The sequence below is a fragment of the Pogona vitticeps genome, chromosome 1, assembly GCF_051106095.1.
Source record: "Pogona vitticeps strain Pit_001003342236 chromosome 1, PviZW2.1, whole genome shotgun sequence".
Classification (NCBI taxonomy): domain Eukaryota; kingdom Metazoa; phylum Chordata; class Lepidosauria; order Squamata; family Agamidae; genus Pogona; species Pogona vitticeps.
In genome coordinates, this window is record NC_135783.1 from 264,059,201 (window position 1) to 264,086,150 (window position 26,950).

At 41.6% G+C, this 26,950-nt stretch overlaps 1 protein-coding gene across 5 annotated transcripts in view; it reads right to left on the minus strand.

Annotated features, from left to right (window-relative positions):
* Positions 1-26,950, minus strand: part of DENND2B (DENN domain containing 2B) — a 212,536-nt gene that overhangs the window by 134,739 nt on the left and 50,847 nt on the right. For 3 of the 5 annotated variants that reach the window (XM_072985737.2, XM_072985740.2, XM_072985736.2), the window contains exon 2: positions 25,429-25,521. The gene's annotated coding sequence lies outside the window, so the exon portion shown is untranslated. Of the gene's footprint in view, positions 1-24,701; positions 25,172-25,428; positions 25,522-26,950 lie in introns of those variants that run through there. The other 2 variants (XM_072985741.2, XM_072985738.2) reach the window with 2 other exon arrangements.

A 26,950-nucleotide genomic window follows, 5' to 3' on the forward strand; every position in this document is an offset into this window, starting at 1 on the left:
TGGCCAGCATCTTTGTTCCAAACCATGACAGTAAAATCTAAGTGATAACAAGTAAAAGAGCTAAACAGCAGCAGGAAAACACAAAATGATACAGCCTCAGATTCCTTGCACCTGAAAGAAAATGGATTTGGATGTAGAAAAGTTCATGCCACAATCAGTGTATTGGATGCTAGGGTTCCATCAGACTTCTTTATTGCTTTTATAGGCTACTACAATAATGTGATTGCAAAATTGTTTAAATAAATCAAAATTAAAATTAGAAAGCTTTTATTGATGCTTATTTTCATGTAACACACTTAATATCCTATTTCCTAATAAATAGGACATATCCTGTTTATTTAGATATATCCTAATAATCCTATTTCCTAATAAGCAGAAATTGGAGTTTCTCCCATTTTGGACACTTGGCGTCTTAACAGCCAAAGAATCACACAACTTTTATGTGCTCACCCTTTATCCTATAATTCAACTTTCCCTCTATGCTCACATGTAATAGGAAACATATATAAAGATGATGTTGCAACTAATTGGTTTCAAGAGAAGGTATGAAGAAGCCTAAATGTGACCTTCTCTCACACATATATATATATACATACACACACACATACAGAATACTTCATATTTGACCTTGAGACTGCAGCCAAGATTTGAGCTAAAGGAGATTTTCAAAGTTTGCCTTGAGATTAACCTGTTGAGTTCCCTGGCAATTCCTCTGTTTGAAGATAGAGTGTGTTCCAGTCTGTAGTGTTCGTCACACTTTAGAAGCAAGAAGGGGAGAGGCAGCTGTGAGTGTAAAGTGGACATGACGTAACTGCATTCTTCAACCTAGTTTATCCCAGGTGTTTAATCTAGTTTTGGTTTTTTAATTACATTTTCCAGCACACTCTGCTTATGCCTATGCTACCTAAGGCTTCCAGGAGTTATAGTACAAAATACGGTACATTAACTGCACCAGTTTGGGGAAGGCTGAAATAGAAAACTGCAGAATTACATTCAAAGACTAAATGTGTAAGGAGAATTGTTTGAATTTGTAGTTAGACTGGATCACAAACAATGTGTCTTTTGGATTATGGAAGGCAATAGCCTTTGAGAACTATGCTGTGGAATCTTGACTGTTTGGCTTCAGGTTTACAAATCAGTTTCCTCCAAATATTTTTATTTTCAAATACATATGAATGGATTTTCTAATAGCCACTACTTACACAACATAACATTACATTAGCTATCTGCTTTCTATCCTAGCTAGTGAACACTAAACAAAACTGAGCAAGTCCCCTAGTTCTCAACCACCATGTCTTTTCATTTTTTTTAATTAAACTGTTTGGCAGTGTCAAACAATTACAGTCCATATGTTCTTATGAGGTCCTCTATGTTTTGTCAGACCCAATTTCTACATAATTTTCTTATACATCAAAACAGTCACAGGACCACCTTATCTAAAGTTCAAGTTGTACTGAGTCTCTTGTGCCTTTAACTGACAGCGTTGATCCAACTGATCCATTTAATTTCTTTCTGTTGAACACACCTGGGAAATTGGTGAAACAATTGCATTTTGATTCCCGCATCCACTAATCTTTCTTAACTGCTGCAATGTTGGTTTTCCTTCTTCTGTCTCTGTGTGTGTTGATCGGGTCTCTCATCAGCACCAGAACCATCCTAAAATTACTAATTAAACACTCAACTACTCTACTCTCTCCCCCAACCCCATTAGAGAATAAAAACTGAGTTTGGGACAACTGAGAGATGCTAATCAAGACACACTTAAAGTTAAGTTGATCACTGATCCTCAGCCACACTTAGCATGATATCACAACATATGCAATAAGAAAAAGTAATTTAGGACAATAGGGATAAACAGGTAGGTCTTCAAGTGTCCACAGCTCAGCGTGGTCAGACTAAAAGTGAACGAAATTCTGTGTACAATGCCATCTGAATATTACCTTCTACATAGAAGGATATGCATTTCTGATATTGGTAAACGTCCTAATCTGTCTGTGTAGTTGAATATATGGAAGTGCTAGGTATCAGAAATCGATACCTCTAGTCAGGTTTCCCCTTACTTAGAAGCCATATGACTTTTGCAGCCCCTTCCTGGGCATGTATACGCTGAAGAAAATCTTCAGAAACAATTATTTTCAAGTCATAGTGCACAGCATTGTAGCTTAAGTTATAAAATGATACAGTCTCAAAAAGATCATCTATCCAAACATCACTAAACCAAAGTCTTTGTTCACTTTTGTTTCAGGCAAATATCTTATTCTCAAGGATAGATGTTTTGTTGAAATGAAACAGAGACATCTCCCATAACAGTCTGTGGGAAATATCCACAGCTGCATTCTGTCTGGATGACCTTCAGAGCCTGTTTTAATAGAGCTAGGGACACTGGAGCTGCACATACATGATTCTACAAGTTGGTTCTGCATCAACGGCCCGGTGAGTTAATACTGTCTACTGTAATCTATACCACAACACAAGTGAGTCATTTAATTGCTTACTATTAGTTACGTTTTTATCCCAACTATTCTTCACAGAATGCAAAGTGGTATACGTACCTCTTCTCTTGCCCACTTTCCTGATGCAATAACCCTGTGAGGTACTGTAGCTCAGACTGAAAGAAACTGACTAGCAAGGCCACTCAGGTGTAAACTGGCCACATTAAAAGGGGGATGCGTTCCTGTACCTTTTAATAGTTGTATGGAAGAAGAAATGTCATCAGATGTAATTCATATGTACGACAAACTACACCTGTTGAAATTCCCCTTTTCAACCATCTATTGGGTGCAAGAAGGTGCAAGAAACCCTGACTTACTTTTCATATGGCTACCATACTGAGTGAGGCTCATGATTTTCAAGGTCCCAGTCAAACACTATAACCACTACATTGAAACATATATTTAGATGACAAAAACACCATCTCAGAGTGGACCGCCTCTTTAGAGTAATGTGGCCATTTGAAAAAGAGAACAACTCTTATGTATCTTTAAAAAGAGAACATTTTAGCAGGTATAGCCATCTTTAGAGTTGCATCATGTTTGTATGCTATTATGAATACAAAAGTTGTAAGGGAGTGGGAGTTGTATACCCTGAAGTTGTGCCTACAAGTCATGAAATACACCTCTGTTTCAGCCAAGGTCAATCAATTAATCTTTTCACCACCACAAATAGCCTAATTTGGCTGGGAATCTTTCATTATTGCACACATTTAATACAAATTATGATGCTAGTGAAGCATTTGATAACTAATCAGAAACACTCTCCCAGACTGTGGTACATCTCTGTGCCTAAACTATAGGGCTAGACATCTGGTCAGGAGTGCCGTGGATAAATACATGCACCTTACATATTCCACTTGTTGAGACCTATTGCAGAAATGAGGTTATTGTTTTAACTTGTGCTTGGAATCTAGGAAAACTACAATTTAATTTGATCTCCACATAGAAGCACTTTAGGGAAGAGCTGTTTGTATGTGCCTTATGTGTTTATTTTGCTGTTAACATGCTCCTGTTCTCAAGAGCAAAAGTGGTGTTTAAGCCATTTCACTATATGCAGTGGATTATTTCTGATAGATAGTTTTTCAGATGAAGCCCACTCAGCTGCTTGTGACATGATTCAAACAAGAGTGCCACAGGAATTAGTGTAGCATGGAAAATAAACAGACAACATCTTTGAGAATGCATAACACACAGCTCTGTTGGAGGTCCCACTTGAACCCTCCAATTGTTTATTCCCTCTTATGAACATGAACAAAGGAACCTTTGCTGTTTACCCTAAGCAGGAAATTCTAATTGTCAAAGAAATTAATAATGCTCAAGTTCAAAGCAACTGAACTCCCGACTATTTCACAAGACACACAATGTGGTTGTGCAAGAGAAGCTTTTTCTCAAATATAATGATACCAACGAGAAATTAGCCTTATCCATAACTGTGCCCCAGACCACTCTTACTAACATCTCATTCAAGGGACTTGGAGGATTCTAGTACTGCTTTTGGTTTCATGCAAATACACAAATGGGTTGTTGTTATGCCTTCTATATTTTCTAAGCCACTTTAGGTATCTCCTTTTTTTGGACAGGAAATGTAAGGTAAAATTTTAGTTAATGCTATTACTCTTGTCAAGCCTGGCCCTACAGTTAGGCAGAATTAGGTCACTGCCTCAAGCAGCAGATGTCAGAAAGAACTTTGCCCTCCCAACCCCAGAATAAAGACACGAGACTACCATATGGATTAAATATGGGCCACTTTATTAAAATTATGCCAGATGAAAGACTTGCAGTGTTTAAAAGAGGGGGCCTGCAGTAGTGCGGAAACAGGTGAAAGGCAGGGGTATGCCAACACCCCTATAGACATAAATGGGCGAGTCCCCTGGCCCCAAGGTCCAGTGGTCATCTGACAGCAGGAACCCATTCAGCCACTAATCAAACACCCCCAGACCTCAAGCCATCTTTAATTGATGACCATTGGTTCGGAATTGGCCCAGCGCATCCGCCCACTACAGGCACTGTAATCGCACGATCCGCAGTGCCGGGAGGTTGGATGCGCTGTTGGCTTACCGTATATTACAAATGGGACACACCGAGAAAACCTGTTATTTCTGCACCACCTGCCCCGGTGACCAAATTTATACCACCAAAGTGCTAACAACCCTATTCCAGTGTGAGGTAGGAGAAAAATCCCCCCATCCAAAGGCCAATCAGGATGAAGGTCAAAAATTCCTATCCAGCCCCAGAAAAGGCGACCAAAACAATCACACTAGAAAAAAGAGAGGGCGGGTGGGTGCCAGAATATGGAGAGGATGATGTGAGGGTGGAGAGCCCTTAAATACCCTGGGCTCTCCACCCCCACCGCAACATAGCGTAATTCTTTGGAAAAGGTCTTGGTCCTATCCGGGGTGTCAGGCAAAGAGCGCTTGTGCCTTCAAAAGTCCCAAGGGACTATTCAGCGATCGCTGCATTTGCAATATCTTGCTTGTTTTTCTGTACTTGAAGATAAAGCTGTGATTATCACACAACCTGTCCTGTGTTTCATGGGGTGCATCATGCTATCCCACTGCAAGAATTGAAATAAATTTGAGGTGCTACTTTAGACAGATTCTGTACATAAGGAGCAGATAGGTACCATCTTTTTCTTGATCTTAAGGAAGAAAAAATTAGTTGGTTGACTTACTGCTAATAGTAACTGTTACATACAGCACTGATGTTACCTGTCTGTCATGGGTTTGGAGGGAAAGTTCCATCCTATGGGGAGTGGAAGGCGGGACATCAGGAGGAGGGGCTGTACTGTATAAATATGTGATGCCTGTGTGGTGAAGCTGAGAGATGCTGAGAGACACTGGGAGGTGACGAAGCAGCAGCTGGGAAGAAGAAGCTGTTGTGGGAGTCTGTGTGTCAGACAGGGTACTACTGTGTGTCAGAGTACCAACCTGATAGGTTCAGGTGTCTGTTGGTTAGCCAGAACTGATAGGTTCAGGGTCTGTGCTTCAAGTTAAAGGTTCTGTGTGAACCAAACTGTATGCTTGTATGAGTGAGAATAAGCCACGTTACTTTATATTATTCACCTGATTGTTTTATTTTTCCCTGTGTGTATTTAAATAAACCTTATTCTTTTTATTGTTTAAAAATCCATCCCTGGTCTGTGTGACTTCTTACAGGGAATGGTTGGTGGCAGCTTAGTGTAACGGTGTGACATATCCCAGTAGGTCTGGGTTTGTCACATTGATTGGTGTCCAGCGTGTGGGATACGACTGGTCCAGTTGTCCAGCGGTCCAGCAAAGCCTTGGCAAGTGTGCCCAGAGCAAGGGGGGTCTAGTCAGGGACAGTCTGAGGCGCGTAGGTAATCTTCTAGGTGTACCTCACGGGGAGGTGCGCTAGTAGAAGAACGTGCCAACTGGGGAGACTTAGATTAAGGTGCTCTGAGGCAGCCTAGTTTTGGCGGGAAAAAGCTGAGGCAAAACTGCGTAGTAACAGTGATCTGGCTTGCCAGCTGAGAGGCCCAGCAGAGGGGGGTAGGCTCTGACTCGATACTGTTGCAAGTTTAGTGCTGAAGAACAGCAGCAATCTCTAGGGAGAGCTGGTTCTGAGGCAAGAAGGAAAAAAGTGGTCGTTTTATTTTGAGGCTTGACTTTTTAAAGCAGCCTGTTCTGAGGGGGGATTATGCCCTTGACTCGAAGCCAGATGGCCGAAATGAGTGAAGTGAAAGACCCCCAGATTGACCAAGGTTCTGAGGATGAATTTGGCTCAGTGCAAGGTGATAGCACAGGAGAGCAGAACCCAGAACTTAGAAAATTGCTCATAGCCCAACAGCATGAACTGAGGATGAGGCAATTTGAAATGGAGGAAAGGGAAAGAGAAGAAAGATTGGAGAGAGAGAAAATGGCGTTTGAGAGGGAGAGGGAGAGAGAGAAAATTGCTCTGGAAAAAGAAAGAATGGCGTTTGAATTAAGAAAATTGGAACTGATGAACCAGAACAATAATAACAATAGGGATTCTGAGGGAGGCCAACTGTCTAAAGCTGACCTGAAGAAATTCCCTGTGTACCACAAGGGAGATTGTCCTGAGGTGTTCTTTTCCTTAGTGGAAAGAGCGTTTGTGGACTTCTCAGTGAGGGAAACTGAGAAGATGACCATCATGCGATCTTTAATCAGTGGTAGCCTGGCTGAGGTCTATGCCGAGATGCCTGAGGAACTGATGAAAGATTTTGCAGAGTTTAAGAAACTGGTGTTTGCCAGACATGGGATAAATGCAGAGCAGCTGAGACAAAGATTCAGGTCCCTCACCAAAAAACCAGAACAGACTTTTACCCAAGTGGGGGCCCAATTGGTGAGGCTGCTTGAGAAATGGCTATCGCAGGAGGGAACAGAGACCTATGAGCAGCTTAAAGACTTGATAGCACTGGAACAGTTCTATTCAGTCCTGCATGGGGAATTGAAATTCCAGGTGAGGGAAAGGAAACCGAAATCTGTGGCAGAAGCCGCGGAGGTCGCAGATTTTATTTCCCAAATAAGAAAGCCCTTGGGTGAGGGGAAATCTGTAGGTAAACCCAAAGAAACCTACAGCAAGTACTCTCAGGGACCAGGGAAAAGCCAGCAAGGGGGAGGGGCCCATGGTGAAGGGAAGCCCTCAGACATGAAACTAAGACCTCAGATTTTGGAGGGAAAACCAAAACAAGATGAGAGAGAATCAAAATACACCAGAAAATGTTATTTCTGTCAGGGAAAGGGTCATCTAATCTCAGATTGTGAGAAATTAAAGCAGCTAAAAGGAATGGTGCCTCAGGAGTCTAGTGGAACCAAGCCAAAAGCTGTGTTCTGTGTCCAGAAAGAGCAAGGCTCAGTGTCACTGAGGGAGCCTGTTGCCATGACTACTCAGTCTGGAACAGCTACCTCTGCTGATCAGGCTGAGGAAAATGGTCCTCTTGTGGAGGTAAAGCGCTGCTTGCTGGTGAAAACAGATTCTCAGTTGTTTGAGACAGCAGGGGTGGACGTAGGAATACTTGACCGTCAGTATAGGGGGCTGCGGGACACTTGTTCCCAGGTAACCCTGTGCCATCCAGATATTATTCCTAGGGAGTTTATAATCCCAAATGAGAGCATGAAGGTGGCAGGGACTGAGGGGCAGGTAATCTCTCTGCCAGTAGCAGAGGTACCTGTCAACTTTCAAGGCTGGAGGGGAGTTTGGCGGCTAGCGATTTCATCGACTCTGCCAGCAGCCGTGCTCGTGGGAAATGACCTGGCTGAACATGTGAAACGGGTGCTAGTGATTACACGCTCACAAGCCACCACAGGGACAGTTCAGGGGGGTAATGATGAGCCAGAGACGGAAGCAGAGGGGAGTTCAGAAGCTGTGGTGGAAACCTTAACCACAGACAGCAGATTTGGACAGGAGCAAAAGGCAGACGCCACTCTCCAAAAGTGTTTTGAACAGGTGACTGACGCCCAGCTAACACCTGAAACCCCAGTGAGATTTCTGGAGAAAAAGGGGATTTTATATAGAGAAACCCTGAGGAATATCTCCAAAGGGGGAGATGGGATCAGAAGTCAGCTGGTGGTACCTGAAAAGTATCGCCCCATGATCTTACAAAGGGGTCACTCTGACATGTTTGCTGCACACTTAGGGGTGAAAGAGCCCCTTGATTTGATCAAACAAAATTGGGAGCAGATCACCCAGGATGACCCACAAGACGTGGTGACTTACATAGACACCTTGATGAATGACCTAAGGAGAAATCTAGAGCTGGCAGCAGAAAACCTGCAAGCTCAGAAGGTCAGACAGAAAACATGGTATGACCACAAAGCTAGAGAGAGGCACTTTGACCCAGGGGAGGAAGTGCTTTGGCTTAGGCCCTGCAGAGAGAATAAACTGCAGCTCAAGTGGGCAGGACCATATAGGGTCATTTCCAAGATGTCAGACCTGAACTACCTAATAGAGCAGGAGGAGAACCAAGCAAGGAGGGTGGTTCATGTGAATGCCCTAAAACCCTACTACAGAGGGGAACAGAGGGTTCTATTTGCGATAAAAGCAGCTGAGAGTGAGGAAGCGGAATTACCCTTCTGGGAGGGTAGAGGGGAAGTAAAATACAACCCAGAGGAGGTAAAGATCAGTCCTGCACTCACCCAAGACCAGCAGCAAGAACTAAAAATGCTGCTTATTAAATATCAACAGGTGTTTTCCAACAAGCCGGGGATAGTGAAGGGAGTGATGCATCGGATCCACACAGGGGATGCACCCCCGCAGGCAGTATCCCCATACCGAGTAACGGGACCCTATAGGGACAAGGTGCGGAAGGAGCTGGACGAAATGCTGAGGGAGAACATAATCGTCCCCTCTTCTAGCCCTTGGTCCTCTCCGATAGTCCTTGTGGACAAGCCTGATGGGAGCATTAGGTTTTGTGTCGATTACAGGAAATTAAACCGTGTAACCACTCCTGATGCCTACCCAATGCCCAGGCTAGACAACCTGATTGAAACCATAGGGGGTTGTCGGTTCATCTCATCATTGGACCTGGTAAAGGGATATTGGCAATTAAGAATTGATCCCAGGGATCAAGAAAAGACTGCCTTTTGCAGCCCTTTTGGTCTCTATGAGTTTCGAGTCCTGAGCTTTGGTCTCAGAAATGCACCAGCCACATTCCAAAGGCTGATGGACCAGACCTTGGCAGGGCTCAGTGACTTTACAGTGGCCTACATTGACGACATAGGGATCTTCAGTAATACCTGGGAAGATCACCTGATGCACCTGGAGTTAGTGCTGCAGAGGTTAAGTGCAGCAGGGCTAACAGTAAAGGCCAGCAAGTGTCAGCTGGGTAGCCCAGAAATAAAATACTTGGGTCACATGGTAGGGGGAGGAGTGATAAAACCCCTGGAGGCCAAAATAGAAGCAGTTCGTGATTGGCCTAGACCCAACACCAAGAAAAAAGTCAAATCATTTCTTGGGTTGGTGGGCTACTACAGAAAGTTCATCCCGAGGTTTAGCGAGATTGCGGCTCCGCTGACCGATCTGACGAGGAAGAAGGCTGATGACCGCATCCCGTGGACCAGCGACTGTGAGGCGGCGTTCCAGAGGTTGAAGGAGGCGTTAATCAACTATCCAGTGTTGCGTGCTCCAGACTTCGACCGGGAGTTCATCATCTACACCGATGCGTCTAACAGCGGGGTAGGAGCAGTTCTGTGCCAGGAGGATGAGAATGGTGACCAGCATCCAGTATCCTACCTGAGTAGGAAACTTCAAAAAGGTGAGAGACATTTGGCAACCGTGGAGAAGGAGTGTTTGGCCATAGTCTACGCGATCCAGAAGGCCAAGCCTTACATCTGGGGAAGACATTTTATTCTGTGTACTGACCATTCACCATTGCAATGGTTAAAGACAATGAAAACCCACAATAGCAAACTTATGAGGTGGGCTTTAAACCTGCAAGACTATGACTTTGAAGTGAAGGTGGTCAGAGGGTCAGTGAACTGTGTTGCTGACGCCTTATCAAGAAGACCTGAAGAATGAAGACGGCGAAAGAAACATGGACTATGTGTATATAATGATGACAAAAAGTTAAATGTACCTGGTTTTGAATTTGGTTTGTATGAATAAAGGTAAATTGATGTAATGTATATGGTAAATGTTTAAATGCATAATTGCTATGGTTAACTTAGAGTGTAAGGATAAGTAAGTATTATATGGTATGTATAACTGTTGTTGTGTGTTTTATCAAGGTTGTTTTTTTGGTGAAAAGCACCTTAGCTTTCCCCCTACAAAACAACTTATAAAGAGGGGAGGTGTTACATACAGCACTGATGTTACCTGTCTGTCATGGGTTTGGAGGGAAAGTTCCATCCTATGGGGAGTGGAAGGCGGGACATCAGGAGGAGGGGCTGTACTGTATAAATATGTGATGCCTGTGTGGTGAAGCTGAGAGATGCTGAGAGACACTGGGAGGTGACGAAGCAGCAGCTGGGAAGAAGAAGCTGTTGTGGGAGTCTGTGTGTCAGACAGGGTACTACTGTGTGTCAGAGTACCAACCTGATAGGTTCAGGTGTCTGTTGGTTAGCCAGAACTGATAGGTTCAGGGTCTGTGCTTCAAGTTAAAGGTTCTGTGTGAACCAAACTGTATGCTTGTATGAGTGAGAATAAGCCACGTTACTTTATATTATTCACCTGATTGTTTTATTTTTCCCTGTGTGTATTTAAATAAACCTTATTCTTTTTATTGTTTAAAAATCCATCCCTGGTCTGTGTGACTTCTTACAGGGAATGGTTGGTGGCAGCTTAGTGTAACGGTGTGACATATCCCAGTAGGTCTGGGTTTGTCACAGTAACATCCTGTGTTCTCGATGCCATGAGAAGATGACATTAAAAAGTTGAACTCTTGTGTCCACCCCTCTCTGGTGGCCGAAACAGAATGGTCTGCAGAGAAAGAAACTATTGCAACTACTAGGATGGCTCTCAAGCAGAGGTTTCCTCTTCGGCTTTCTTAAATCACTCTTACATTCCTATACATTCTCACCCCTCATAATTTCAGAAAATGTTTTCCCACAGTAGAGTACCAATCAATGACCTATCACCAGAGACCACTGGCGCACTCTCGCCTCTGTGTTGCTGTAGCTTAACTTTGGAGGAGCATTAGAAACTTGCTGATGACCAGAAGTGTAGTATTTTTTGTCTCAGTGAAACTGGGGGTCACAACTCCAATTCAGTATGGCATTTTAAATAGTAAGACAAGAGCCTCTGTAATCACCTATTTGAAATATATTTTCTTGGCTTTAGCCAAGAAGACAGGCGGACAGGTTGTGCCACTCTATATGTTGTTGGATGATAACTCCCAACACTTCTTCCCATAGGCAATGTTGACTGGGGTTGATGGCAGTTCTTTACCATCAGTTTTTTGCTCAAGGCTTGCAAAAGTTCACATTTTCCTTTATTTACAAAGTGGGTGTCTATTATACCACTTAACATTTTTATTGCTAGTGGTAGCTATAAAATGTTGTGACATTTTCAATTGCTCCCTGGCATGATTATACCCAGAAATGTAAATTATATTTGTGTATGAAAATTATATTGAAGTTGTAATTCATATGACAGTATTTTCCTGCAATATGGGCAGTATAGAAAACACACACACACACACACACACAGACGTTTTGTGTCATTTGGATAATCAGTAGCTGTATGTATGGATATAGACAGACAGACAGACAGACAGACAGACAGACAGACAGACAGACAGACAGACAGACAGACAGACACACACACACACACACAGAGCTACTGATTATCAAAATGACACAAAACACATTGAGACCAGAAGGCAAATTATGTCAGATCTTCAAGGAAGGGAATTTTTTTTCTAAGCATGGTCAATCCTAAAGGATAATAGGAATTGTAGTACTACAACATGATATCCTACATCTCTCCTATGCAGATTCAGGGGAGCTTTGACATATTATTTTAATGAATCTAGGTATACCTAATTCTGCATAGGCCCATGTTTTTACGGCTGTTCCAGATGGGACATTTGTACCCCGTACGTTCCCCGTTAAATCCTGATTTCCATGGGAGCCTACCAACATCCAGACACCTTTGCTGTCTGTAGGCATCCTTCAGTCTCGAGAGACTATGGTATCATGCTCTGTACTGAGGTCTTGGAACAGCATCTGGTGTGGCTGAGAAGGCCAATTCGAGAGTGACAATCCCTTCAACACTGAGGACAAATACAATCTGTCCCCTGTCCAGCTCCCTGGTTTGGCTCATTTTGGGACTGCCTCTTTGTCTCGGCCTGCTGTACAAGTGTCTCTTCAAATTGGGAGAGGCCATAATGCACCGCCTGCCTCCAGGCTGAACGCTCAGACATCAAGGTTTCCCATCTGTTGAGATCCATTCGTAAGGCCTTCAGATCCCGCTTGCAGATGTCCTTGTATCACAGCGATTTCCCTGCACTAATTCTCCATACAGGAGATCTTTTGCTATTATGCGGATATGTACATGTATGAACAGAGGCCTCCCCACCACCACTGAGTTCTAACACCTTTTTGCTCCTTTGTTTACTCTGTAGGGCTTATTTTCTTTGTCTAACACTTACTTTTCCTTTTTATTTCCTTTTTAAATGAGCCCTCCCACCTTCTTTTAAAAGAGATGACTTAGCACTATGGTGTTTCTATAACCTTAAAAAAAAAAAGAAAGAAAGAAAAATAAAGATGGGAGGAGCTAAAGGTGCCATGTGGCTTAGAAAAAGGTGGCACAATACTAGCAGCACCTGAAAACTGGAGATAGCACATCAGTCAAAGCAAGAGTTCCAGCTGCCAACAGACTATGGGGGACAGACAGCTGCCCCTCCAAACAGGGCACTGAGGTTTCACACTAACTACTGTTGATATGACATGGGTACATTGCTTGCCAAGGCGCCTTGGCAAGCAACACAGCTCCCTAATCCTCAAACTTAGTTTGAATACAAATCCTGGCAAGTATCAGTAAATCTGGATAAATCACGTGCTTTAGCACAGTGGTTCCCAATCTTGGCTAACCCAGATGATCTTGGACTGCAACTCTCAGCCAACACAGATGATGGTGAAGGCTTTGGGGAATTGCAGTCCAAGAACACCTGGGTTAGCCAAGGTTAGGAATCACTGTTTTAGTGCAAAAAACGAGAGGCAAAACAAAGTGGCACAAATGTCGCATCTGGACCAGTCTTACTTGACGAGGCGAAACTTTAATATGACAGTCAGTCTGGCCTTTTATGAGTAAATCATAGTGCATCTGTTGAGCCAATGCAAACACCAGTTTTCCTTGCAAATCAGCTTCTCTTTCTCAGCAATATTCCATTCTGTATTGGTTTCACTCTTCTACCTTGCATTCTTTAATAATCATCCTATTGATAAAGTAAAAAACCCTCAGTTAGAAATATTTGCTGTTCTTGCTATGTGCTGTCAATATCCCTTTGACCTATGGTGACAGAGTGATCTCCAAAATGTCCTATTATTAACAGTTCTGCTGAGCAATTGTAAGCTCAAGGCTACGGCTTCCTTTGTGCAGCCAATCCATCTCATATTTGATCTTCCTCTTTTCCTTCACCTTTTCTTATCCTTGTTGTCTTTTCCAGTGAAGTATATATTCAATAAAGAGATACATTAAAGATCCCAAATGCACATCTCAACAAGTTAGTACCTGCCAGCCTAAACAAGATCACGTAAGCAAATATACTTTAAAATCCACTATCTCAGAAATTTAGCAATTAAAAGCTAGCAGTGAAGATGCTAACAGGACAGGTAAGGGGCTATTGCCTTAACATGTCCTACAATGTGTGCATATACATATCATGCTGTATCACTAAAAAGTTAACAGTCAGGGTTGGCACTTAGAAAATGGTGGCCATGCAGACAACACATATATAGAAGGCAGTATCCTGTCGTCGTCATCAAGCAGCTAAAAGGTTAGGACAGGAAACAGGCAGGATCAGGTGGATGTTCAATTTCAGGTAGGCAAAACAGTATGGCCAGACCTGAAATAGGACCACCCTTTGCCAAGCTTTCTTCCAATGCTAAGAACAGTGGGCTACAAATTAATGGCTATGATGATTGGGGTGTTCTGAGAGAGCTAGTCTGAAAAAAAATCCCAAAGAACAAGGCTATGTGAAACCATAAGAAAAAAAAGAAAAGTGGGGGAAAGGATGTTAAAAAGAGAGAGAAATTCACAAGGGTTTTACTCAGTTCTGTTTTGTTTTCACTGTTAGGAAAATGATTGTGACTTTGGCATTGCCAGGATCATAAGCTAGATGACAGTGCAGATGCAGTGCTAAATCAATACTACATTTCCATTTAAAAGGAAGCCCTGGAATCAATCGGCCACATTTATTTTCACTGTTCATACAAGGAAGTCCCCCTTGTTCTTCACTTCATGCAGTGACTCGTCTTAAATTACATTCCCAGAAGTGCTTTTCTGTGGCCAGAATCCAAAGAAGGAAAAGCTAAGGTGGATAGGATTGTACACACAGAGTTCTGTTTCCTTGTTTTGCCATAGATATTCTTGCAAATGAACAGAAAAGCCATTGTGTTATTTTAAATGCAGAATGGCTCTTCAGCCATGAGAACAAGCCCATCCAAATGAGGATCGAATATTCCAGATGTACATGCACAGATCTCTTCTGCGTAGCCACATCTTTTCTTTGCATTGCAGATTTGTTTAGAAAAAAAAGAGGCTGTGAATGAGAGCTGGCAAGAAACCTGACTTTGCCCAGTTGCTCTTGAGAGACCCCAGAACATCCTTAGTCCATAAATCCAAAGTGACCTCCACTCGGGACCTGTACACTCACCTCCCCTACCCAGCTGGCTATGATGGATGACCAGCAAAGCAAGGCAGGCAGCAAAGTCAGCTGCTACCATGGCAGTTTGCATTGGTCATAAGATGGCAGGCAAGGAAACTAGAATCTTGTTCTGCCCATAAATAGGCAGCAAGGCACAGGTTGACAATAAAGCAGAAGTTAGTTCAGCCTTCTCCAAATACTGTATATTGATTCCACCCTTCCCCCACTGCCTTGGAGATATGGAATTTCAACTCTCATATTCCCTGGACTGGCTTGTACTTCCACCCACACACTTATGGAGGACACCAGCTCAGATTGAACTGGTCTAGTCTGCTTAAGATAATAGGTTTGAAAGTCAAATCACACGTTATGGGAAATACATATTCTTGTTGTTATAATGTTTGCCCCCAATGTACCTGAAGAATAAGACATACAAATGGATGGCAATTAATAGTTATAATAATTTATATGTGTTATATTAATGATTTACAGGCTTTAATTCTTGTTTATTCAATTGCTTTTAAATGCTTTGTTCATTATGTTTTAGATGTCTATTAAATGTTGTAATCCACTTTGACTCCCTTACATAGGGAGAAAGGTGGTATGTAAATAGATGAAGAAAACTTGTGTTTGTTTATGCCACCACTGCCTTCAAAGAGAGTGTGGTGTGTGAGCAGGTCCAGGCTGGACATTGGCCAGGCTTAAGACAGTCACCTCAGGATGTGGAGCATGAAAGGGTAGTGAAGTCATTCCTGCCAACCACTCTCTGTTAGAGATATGCATGGCATATTTTTTTCATATTTTTTTTCATTTTGGCTTCTTTTGGAAGTGGTGGCTTTTCATTGCTGTGTTTTTAATTCACTGGTCTTTTTGTTTTAAATGAAAGGGAATGCTTGTTTCAGGTTTCCCCATTTGTGTTTCTCGACACTCCAAAAGCTTTAAAGAACCCTTAAAAATTACTCCAAAAAAGCAAAGGCCAGGCAACAGAGAATCAATCTAGTTCATAAGCAGGCAACAAAATATGAGAAAGAAAAATCATCCACAGACCTAAAGATGCACTAGTTTATATTTTGGGACTGTTTTGTTTAACATTTAAAAGAATAGTATGCATTCAGTGCCACCCAGATCCTCACAAGAGATCCTCTGGGCCTGGGTAGCATAATAAGAAAAAAGGTGCAGAGGAAGGCATGCCCTGGTTGCATGGCACACACAGGCATCTACCCACCAAAATAACCAATAACAACAGAGCACCAAGAACAACAAGACAGAAATGCCCCAAGCTGTGCCCATCTGCCTACCACCACCACCCACATAGCCCAGTGGCACACTGGCACAGTCAAAGGTCCACCTTCCCAATCCATACACTCATGCAGAAACAAACAAAACAGTTGCAATCAATCACCAAGATATGTACAGTGCTTTTAACGGAATAAATATACAATAAGCAAATCAAATTATATTTTTTTAAAAAATCAGTTTTAAAAAGCACACAGATAGACAACACAGACAGAATAAGAAAAGCCCAAGTAAAGAAAGCAAGGAAATAAAGGCCAAAAATACAGTCAGCCACCCCAAGCCAATCAAAACTCTACCATCTGATGCCTTCTTTTCTCTTTTTTAAGTCTAGCAGGCAGCAGAGAAGGACAGGCAGGCCAGTCAGTAGCAAAATGAAACCAAACGGGGAATCTGTAAAGAAATGGGGGAGGTTGTTTTTTCTTTTGTTTTTTTGTGGTTTTTTGTTTTTATTTTTTGGTTTTTTGTTTTTTTGTGTTTTTTTGCCAAGAAGGCACACTGGCACAGGCAGATTACAGGCAGCAACAAAAATAATCACACAAAAAATTGGAGGGAAAAATCTTTGTGCCCCCCCCCCCAAATAACGGAAAATAGGCAATAATTGAAATATTTCAGAATGGAGACACATCAGAGATACAGCAATCCAAGATGGAGGGCACTAGGAGCTCAGCAGACAGTAATCCCATAAGAAGTGACCGAATATTCCTTGCTGGATTCTAGGACCTTTTATAGATTAAGAATTCCACTTCCTCTTCTAATGTTTTGACTGGCTACTGACAGTTCTCACAACATTGTTGGATGAAAAATATTCAGGTGAGTTGAGTTGACAGGAAAAGGGTGTAAAGGCATAAAACAGTTATACAAAAGAGGGAACACATTATGAAAAAGAAAACGTTTGTATATCCCCCTTTCACAAATATGAACATTGACGATGTTCTCCTTCAGCATTTGCAAAAAGAATATGAATTACATGGAAGAGCCTCTTTTGTGTTTGGAATCTTTCATTTAGATATGAAAAGACCTTCTTTAGCTATCTGTTTTGGTTGTCACTCATCTCTTTTTCCCTGCTGCTATCTGCTTGCATACCCCACCCATCAAAAAATATATCCCTTGGCATCACAGAAGGGTCACAGAGGGAAGTATTATTCATACAGACTGCCAATTAGCAGCTAGGGTAAGGGGGCAGAGAGCCACATCAGAAAGGAAAATACCAGTGCCAGCCAGGTCAAGTACAAAATAGTGGATGGTACTCTCATTCTCCTCCCATTCCTCCATGTGAGTGTTATAGCAACACAGTACAGTGACACCTCGCAAGACAAATGCCTCACACAATGAAAAACTCACAAGATGAAAGAATTTCGCAATTTTGGTGACTTGCAAGACAAATTTTTCTATGGCCGTGCTTCGCAAGACAAACAGGAGCGTATTAATTAAATTTCAATGCATTCCTATGGGAAACCGTGCTTCACAAGACGAAATTTTTGCAATACGAAATGACTCACTGAATGAATTATTTTTGTCTTGCGAGGCATCACTGTAGTGCCGTTTCTCTTCCTGCTTTAGATGGCAGGAAGACTTGCACAAATGCTGAGTGTGAACTCAAACAGAACTAAATGACATTTCCTCAATTCTTAATGGACCATCTACACTAAAATTTTCTTTATACTAAAAGCAAAATGGGTATCTGGGATCACCATTAAACAAACACACACACACCAAAAAGAATACATTTGAGAATGAATTCATTGTAATGGCAGACCTGATGTGCAAAACTACATGGAGGTGTAGGCTAGGACTTGGCTTTGTTCTGAAATACCTGTGGCAGTGCTAGAGAATTAATTTTTTATTGGGTGAAGAGAGTATTTTTTACACATATCCCACATCATTGTCTCCCTCACCCCTTAACTATGTCTAGGAAAGCCAATCTTTCTAAATCTCTCAGCAGTTTCATGTTTCATGGCTACTGTTAAGACCATTGTCTTCTGGATAGTAACTGTATATCCAGACATGTCAGCTACATTTCTAATCTCTGGAATATTAAGTATGCTAGTTGGGCAAGAACAAATAAATATTAATCTAAATAAAAGGCTTTATTTTTATTTGCTGGGATTCGTTTTGATATAATGGATTTATGAGTCTGATAATTCAAAAGTAACAAATCCAGGGAGATGTTTGCCAATATCTTTTAAAATGTTCACTCATTCTCTTAATAAGAAGACCATGTATATCATATATGGCATTGTGGCTAAATGCTAACATATTTCAGGGAGTTGGATCATCTGCCTACAGAGTCAAGAGTTCAAATCCACACGATGCCTCCCAGAACAGGGGCCAGCTAAGATCAGCTGGGGCATTTGTGGCTGATGGAGTGAGGCGCTTACCCACTGTGTAGCAGTGTGGGCAAGCTGCACAGTTCCACAACACTGCCAGATAGAGGGACTAGTACACTACCTCTGAGTATTTTATGCCTAAAACACTGCAGGAGGGCCCCCATAAGACAAAATCAGCTTGATGAGACATCATCATCACAACAAAAACAACATGTTGTGGCTTGAAAATGAAAGGGGAAATTCTGGAATGAGCAGCTTCCCAATATGATTAATTGCTTTTCGTCCACCTTATACACAACCTAGGGAAAATTACATCATGTTTGACCTGCATAATGGGTTCAGGTTCCTTTGCCTGCCTTTTCCAGAGAACTCCAGCTCCTTCTATCCATTCTGCCACACTCTGCGTGCGCACCAGATCCCTCACCTTTTCCTTCCCTCCAACAAAGCTACATCCTTTCCCTAGGCCTTTCTGCACTTCCTACAGTTACCGGTACCAGCCAGCCAGAACCAAGAAATGAAGTCTATGGAAAAATGCAGCAGTACTTTAGCTGAAGGAGGTGTTCCATACATGCTCTTAAAACTTTCTGAGCATATCAAACTGATATGGAATTTCAGTACTATCATCAAGCAAAGGGATGTGGCTGGCTTCGGCAGCGACTGCTGGAGGAAGGCAGACAGTCCCAAGGCCCTGAAGGACATTATGGTGTACATCACACAGCCTGCTAGCTAGCCTAGTTGTCATCTACCTAGACGTAGCAGCACATTTTGAGGGGTAACTAACCTACGCCTTCTCCATCACTGTTTTCTCCACACCAAAAGCCACACAGGGAGCCATTAGATGGGTATTTGTCCCACAGTCTTTCACAGTTCCTTGCAATATTCACTCCATCAACGACACAATAACAGTGCTAATCACAAGTAAATCTGATCATTTGGCATGAGTATGTGTGTATTTAGTTTCGCCAACAGGGCTTCTATTTTTTTATTTTGTACTATTTGTCAGTTGCATTATTTTGTCTTGCTTTTGGCTTGTGTGATTGCATATAAGGGTCTTTTGGGGCACTTGCTGAGTTTGTCCAGATGACATTACTGGCAGTGTGCACAGTGGAACATGGTATGGAAATAAACTCTACTCCTTTCACCTGCTTTCTGCCTGCACTGGTAGAGACTACAAGTGCAATGCAATTTGTAATAGCAATATTTTAAATAATATTTTTCTCCCTGTTTAGCACAAGTTCAAATGTTTACCATGCCTTTCAGTTCAGTGCTAGTTCACTTGTTAAATAATTTTAAAAAGAGTTTGCATTTCAATGCTAATAAAAGGGGTTAGCAAGAGGATAGTGATAATGGCAGAGAAAAGTGACCAAGATGTTTATATACTGTACTTTAAACACACTTCCTGGGAACAGGGCTCAGATATCTATAGTCTTCTCACTATTTACTTCTTGTTTAACATATAGGAGGATTTGTCCCCTTTTCCTCCAGATATAAAAAGCCACACAGAAAAAGCTTTGAAAGAAAGGAGAGGACTGGTTGCTTCTCTTCAAGTCTATTGCCAAGACCCAGACAAATAATGACTCAAAAGGGCTATGGTAGCACCCATACATAACCAAAACTCTTCATTATCTTTCAGATATCTTTCTTTTTCATCACTTGTTGCGTAGAAAAGTCTGTTAAAAGTCTGCTGGGGAGCAGAAGCATGTTCAGACAGCAACACACATGCTCAAAAATGCCAGAGGTATTGTGTTCCATGGTAACTAGATTATAACAGATGAAGCCCTCTCCTACCCTCTCCTTACTATCAGAAATGTATGAATGGAGGATTTATCCCTGAAAATTCTCAATGAAATTAAATGTTTAAATTTGAAGGAGCAAGGGGATTAACTAGAAGAAAAAAATTCAGGTTCTATACTCAGTGAGGGAAAGAGAACATCTTTTCTTTGGCTCTGTTCATTTTGTTGCCAGAGAAGGACACAATGCTCCACCTTCAGTTCCTTGCATCAAAATGATCTTGTCAGATGTTTATGTCTACACTGTTGATCACTGTAGTATCCTCTGTTCCAGTGGTTCTTAACCTTTGTTACTCGGATGCTTTTGAACTGCAACTCCCAGAAACCCCAGTCAGGACAGCTGGTGGTGAAGGCTTCTGGGAGTTGGAGTCCAAAACTCCTGAGTAACCCAAGGTTAAGAACCAGTGCTCTATTCCAGTGGTTCTTAACCTTTGTTACTCGGATGTTTTTGAACTGCAACTCCCAGAAAACCCAGCCAGCACAGTTGGTGATGAAGGCTTCTGGGAGTTGCAGTCCGAAACTCCTGAGTAACCCAAGATTAAGAACCAGTGCTCTATTCCACCTTAAGACAAGAGGCTAGCTCAGGGGATGCAGCGCAGCCAATGCTGCATTCAGCACTCCCCTCTGGTACTTTCTTTTCTCTCCCATTTGCCACCTGAAGCAACAACCTCACTTTCCTAACCTGAGCATGAATATATAGAATGCACTTCCCACATACAATTCTCAGTAAGGTTTCCAAGCTTCCACTTTAGGCTCATGTTATTGTGATCCCCATGGAGGAGAAGGATGAAAAGTAAAATGTTTCATTGGATTCATGGCTCACTGAATCAAGTACTGCTATGCTCCTACATTACTATGCAACAGTACTATGGCTGGTAGGTCTCAGGACACCAGATGAAGTCTCGGGGGATTATTATGCTTCTCCAAATCTACAGGCTAGGAGACAAATGTCTGGGCAAGCAACACTGCAGGAGGAGAACGTTTGGTTTTTGTGTATGAGGTGCCTTTGCAGCCTGTCACCATGACCAACCATTCCCAGTTGGTGCCAGAGCTTGCTGGCTTGAAAGAAAGGTTTTGCTTGTGTGTTGTGTTTACTTCCATCCCAAACTCTGCATACCTCTGGTACATTAGAGAGAACCCACTCCCTGTGATACCACAAGGGCCAACCCCCTGGTCTCAGGTCCTGGCCTTGAATTCTCAAGGAGTGAGATACTACTCACCTGCCAACTCTATACAGCAGTATACAATAGCACCTTTCATACAAAGAATATCCCTGCAGGATTAGATCAGTAGCCAAGCCCAGGACCTGACATTCGGCAGCAGTCAAGTACTATGACATAACTGCATTGCTGTTTAAAGATGCTGACATTAACTACGGCAAGAAAGTCTGATGTTGAGATAGGGAGAAACGTAATGGATGAATGCTAAAGGGACTTCCAAGAACCTATCGAGCTAGCTCCATCCCCTCAATCAGTTGTTCCCAATATTGGTTAACTCAGATGTTCCTGGGCTCCAACTCCCAGAAATCCCCACCAGTGCAGCTAGTGGTGAAGAATTCTGGGAGTTGCAATCTAAGAACACCTGGGTTACCCAAGTTTGGGAACCACTGCTCTAGATCAAGAGTGGCCCCAGCTGTTTCTGCAAAACCCATTACCCACCTGCTGCCACTGCTAAAAGAAGTGTGTTGCCACTTGCCACTGCTGACAGCGAAGGAAGGGTGGGGCTTACAATTGGCAGTGACACAAAAATGGCACATTTTATTCCCTCCTACTCCATTCTTCACATGGTTCTATGATGTGGAAGTTCATGGTGTAGCTCTCACAGAGATATATATGGCCATTTGCACATATGTAGAGTAAACCAGGGGTGGGCATTAGGTATCATTCATTGGGCTGGCAACACACATTCCAGCAACATTTGGAGAGCTACCAAGTTGCCTGCCCTGCCCTGTAATGACGCTGATCATACTTCAACTAGTAGATGTGGCCAACACACATCTTTGTCTAATTTGCAAGGCTAGCTGAACATATTTTCAGAAGCCCCTTCATATATTTAGTTCACAGGTCTCCCTTGCCTGGCCCACCTCCTTGTATATATTTGAACAACAATGACTACACCACTTCCTATCAATTAGTTTACTGAAGACAAATACAAATGCCAAAACACTGACATTAAAAAACTGTGGTTTTAAGTGGGCCGATTGCTGGGATTTTTTGTTTAACAAAAGAAAAAATAGATTAATACATGAAAAGAACAATGATAATGCAACACCTATTCAGAAAGAATCTCCACAGAGTTCTGTAGGATTTACTTCAGTGAAAATGTGTATAGGATTGCACTGTACATGTTAACCAATGCAGCAGAACGTTACTATGGGCAATGATAAACCACTGTGTACATATTATGGCATAATGACATCATCCAACATTCCATTCTTGTTTCTTGAATTTAATTCTGGGTAGATCAGACAGAAGCCAAGATTTCATTCTTAATGTTTCTGAATCACATTTTAAAGCATGCTGAGCATGATGGGGAGGGGCTTTTATAAAGGGACAGATTAGTGGAAGATAAATATCATCTTGCTTTCCATGTTTTCAGAAATCCAAAACGTTGGGGTTTTTTGTCCTAGCACTGGCTAGTCTGGCCAGGAAACTCTGAGAACTAGAATCCAAAAAAACAACTTTTCCTATCTTTGATTATTTTCATTAAACCCATGCTCTCTTTCTTGCAGTCATATCGACAGAAAGCGGAACAGACTATCAGCAGCAAGTCTGAATTCTGCAAGCATGCACATTGAAGCCAGTCAGAAGTAGCTTTCATTGTGTGGCGGTGGAACACAAAAGACACTCTGTTCTTAAAGCTCAGAAGGAAAGCAGAAGGCTTGCAGGCTAGTCTGCTCCCCCCCCCCCCCGCCCCAAAGTCAAATGCTGAAACTTGGTTCACAAAGGCTTGATCTAAGCTATGGAAAACAATTAGGGATTTCAAAAGCGTAAAGTCTGCTCATTGCATTTGCCTGATAAATTCCAGCAAAACCCTTCCTATACCCTTAAGTCACCCATCTTCCCTATGATCTTAACTTCAGTTATTTAAACTCTATTATTTTCTACATGCTTTATAGCAGAGAGCTGGGAAACAGCATGAATATCCTGCTGCTGACTGTATGAACTTTGGATTAATGTAATATTTTAAGGGACCCACCTCTGTGAAAATAAAGCAAGGGAAGGAGCTGCCTGGAGTGAAGCCTCTAAGGATGTTCCACTAGTGGAAAACCACCCAGTTAAACAAAAATTGCATAGGAAAGTCATTTGAGGATTGGATTTTATGTAACCCACCTTCATACCATCACCAGAAGCTGAACAATGAGAACCTGTCCTTAGCTGATCTGCTAACAAGTAGCATTAGAAACCTGGAATTATTGTGAGTGTTGTATTTTTTCCTCTATTAGACAGCAGAGCTTTCACATGAGATTATTTTATTAGAACAACATTGCTTGAGGCATTTCTTTTAAGACTTTAATTGCACTCCTAAAATTGTATTTGTACGCCTCTGCATACATCTGCATCCAGCTGGAATTTACCATAAAAGGTGTTTAAAATACATGGGAGGACTGGGGGGGAAATCAGCCTAAATTATTACAAGAACAGTATAGTTTTTTTAAAAAAAACAGAGCAAGTTATAATGAACTAAAAATCTATAACAATAAATAATAATAAATACGTAGATTTTCTGGAATGGTGAAAAGGACTTTTATTTTAACATTCTGAATTAATCTATTTTATACTAAGCCATCTTTATTTTAAAGCATGCAATAACACCAAACATATACTTTTCCTGCAAAAAATTGAGTTACCAAAATGTCTGTCCAAAACAGGTTGTCCTGGTGAATCTCATTCTACACTCATTTGGAAAAGCAAATTCACCAACAAAGCACCTCTACTGTTCCTTTAGTGGACTAGACCCCCAAAATAAGCTTAAATTGTTTAATCATATTTCTCCTCCTTTTAGCACATTTACAATGCAAAACGTCCACCCAAAAATAAACACAATTTTTTTCAGTGAGGCTCACTCCCAGGTAAATGTGTATAAACTTGTAGCCTTAGGCATATTTTTCATCAGGAAAAATTATACAAAGACTCAGAAACCAACAACCCAGACAGCATAATAATTACATTAAATGTAATCATCATTGTGGTGGATTCAGAGCTGACTGCTATCTCCAGAAACTTGCTTAGAAGTTACTCTTTTTCTCACTCGCTCACTCTCTTTCTCTGGAATACTTCATGTAAGGAAACAAACATAATCCCAGAACAAGATTCAACAACGTTTTTTTAAAAAAAATCCATACATTATTGGGGGTGGTAATCGCCACTCCCTCCTCCTTTTCTCAAAACCGTCCAACTACAAGGAACATGACATCATTTTTCAGAGCCTGGGAATCCAAACACTACAGAAAAGAGAAGAAAAAAGAAGAAATAGAGGGGGTGGGGGAGGAAAGTAACGTTTTCATTACCTGATACTTGAAGGGCATTCTGTTCCACGCCATTCTCAATTTTGTATTTCCCAGACAAAAAACGTGGCCCTATGAGCTGAGGCACAGGGAAAAACTAGTGGGGCTTCGAGCGCCTAATACCTGCTGTGCTTCCCACAACTCCTTCAGATGACCTTTCGCAGCGCAGATTTCAGTCCAAATGATTGCAGAGAGAGTACACAGACAGGCTGGGTCAGTTGTCATGGAGATCACTCTCACCCTTTCTCTCTCACACACAAGCCATCCGTCTCTCCACGAGCACACACAGAAACACAATTCTGGAAGTCATCCATAAAACCACATGCCTTTTCATCCCATTCCTCCCCTCCCTTTTCCTTCTACTTCAAGCTTTCTGCCTCTTCTCCTCCATAGCTCCCAAGCTATCTAGACCAAGAAAAAGCACTTTTGGTCTGCCTGTAAACTGATTCCTGCAGCTAGAAGGGAAAGATAACGCCTTTTTAGCAGATGACGTCATGCTTGAGGTACTTTCCAGTTAGGAAGGGTGCAGGAACAGGTTGACTCACAAAACCACATTATCTAGTTTTACATATAGTGTCAACTATATATGTGTGTTTACTCCTGCTGTGTATATGAAGAGAGGAAGGCTGGGAATTATTTGACACTACAGATACCATATCCCTAGAGATCTAGATGAAATACAATAGTAAGGGTTAGAGTGCTGGAAAAGTACTCTTGAGACATGACTTACCTAATGGTTGTCTAAAAGAGAGCTTGGCAAAATGCTTACTTTCTGCAGAATTTCCTTCCTACCAAGCAGGGTATGCTGTATTCCGTCATCCTTCTGTAGAAATGAAAAGAAAAGAAAAGAAAGTCAGGAATGAGCTGGGATTGTGAAATGAGACAGAACCATTGGCAACAAAAAATGTCTTGCTTCTAGGGCATATCGCTCATTACCGTAGAAATTTTACCCACATTCCACAAAGTTAACCATCTGTTCACCTCGCTTGTATCTGGTTCTTTTTTGGCATTTGTGCAATTAAGTGCAGGGCTTAGAAAGTTACTGTTTGGGGATTATATATCCCAGAATCCTCCAACCAACTTCTAATTGATTCAACAAAATGACTGTGATCTGGATAGGCATAAAAGAGGTAGAAGGTTGTCAGTGTCTTTCACTGGGGAGACTTCATTAGAAATAAACTGAGGGGTATACAGAGAGCAAGATGTGAAATTTGTAAATGAATCCCAGGATTTTAAAACCTTACCATCATGAATGCAACTTTCCATCTCATGTCTTTTTGCATTTCACATATTTGACACAATCACTAAATGGATGAGAAACGTGTAAGCGCATCCAAAGGCTTTTGGTGTAATTGGTGTGACTAGCTGGGACTCACAATTGGATTTAGTTTGTATAATTCACTGTATTAAAAGTTACTACCAAAAAAGGATATCTGAAATATGTCAGTTTCAAGTTTATGAAATACAGCTATATTTATTTATTTATTGAATAAAATAGCTAGGGAAACATGTTTCTAGTGGTGAACACACCTGTACCACAAATGCTAGAAGGCACAAAACATTCCCAGCAGTCAACAGGAGACTAAATTCATTTATATTTATTCTGGTCGTGTATGAGAATTATTCTAACAATTTTTAAAAATAAAACTAGTTCTTGATACCCTCTAGATTGTATAAACTGATGCTATTTCCTCTTCCACAACATGTTCCAAGGGATGCCCATTTCCATGACTCCTGACAACCTCGAAAGAAAATATTCACTCATCTATCTATACATATATACAGAGAGAGAGAGAGAGACTTTTTGACTCTTACTGAATTCCGTTGGAAATTCAATACGAATTTAAATGACAGCAGAAGCAAGCTTGACCTTTTAAACTTTCAAGGCAGGGGCTTGGAGACTACCTTCTATGACAAGTTAATTGAAGACAATCAGTGATAGTTTTAAAAGCTCCAAATAAAGCCTCAGAAATCTGTGCAATTCTTGTTTGTTCTACAGGTACAACATTCAGAACACTCCCCCTGGTGGATATGAGAACACAATGCAGCAACCAAGTTCTAAAAGGTCTTTTCTTGGTACACGCCTTTTGATCACAACCATCCAAACTTTTCATATACATGTCAGCATTTTCAACAAGTGCAGATTATTACATCCACTGTCAAATTTCTTATCTGTACCTCTTTAATATGGATTCTTTCCAGTAAACTGTAATTGAAGTCCCAGGTTCTGATCGGAGTCTTTCCATTTAAAT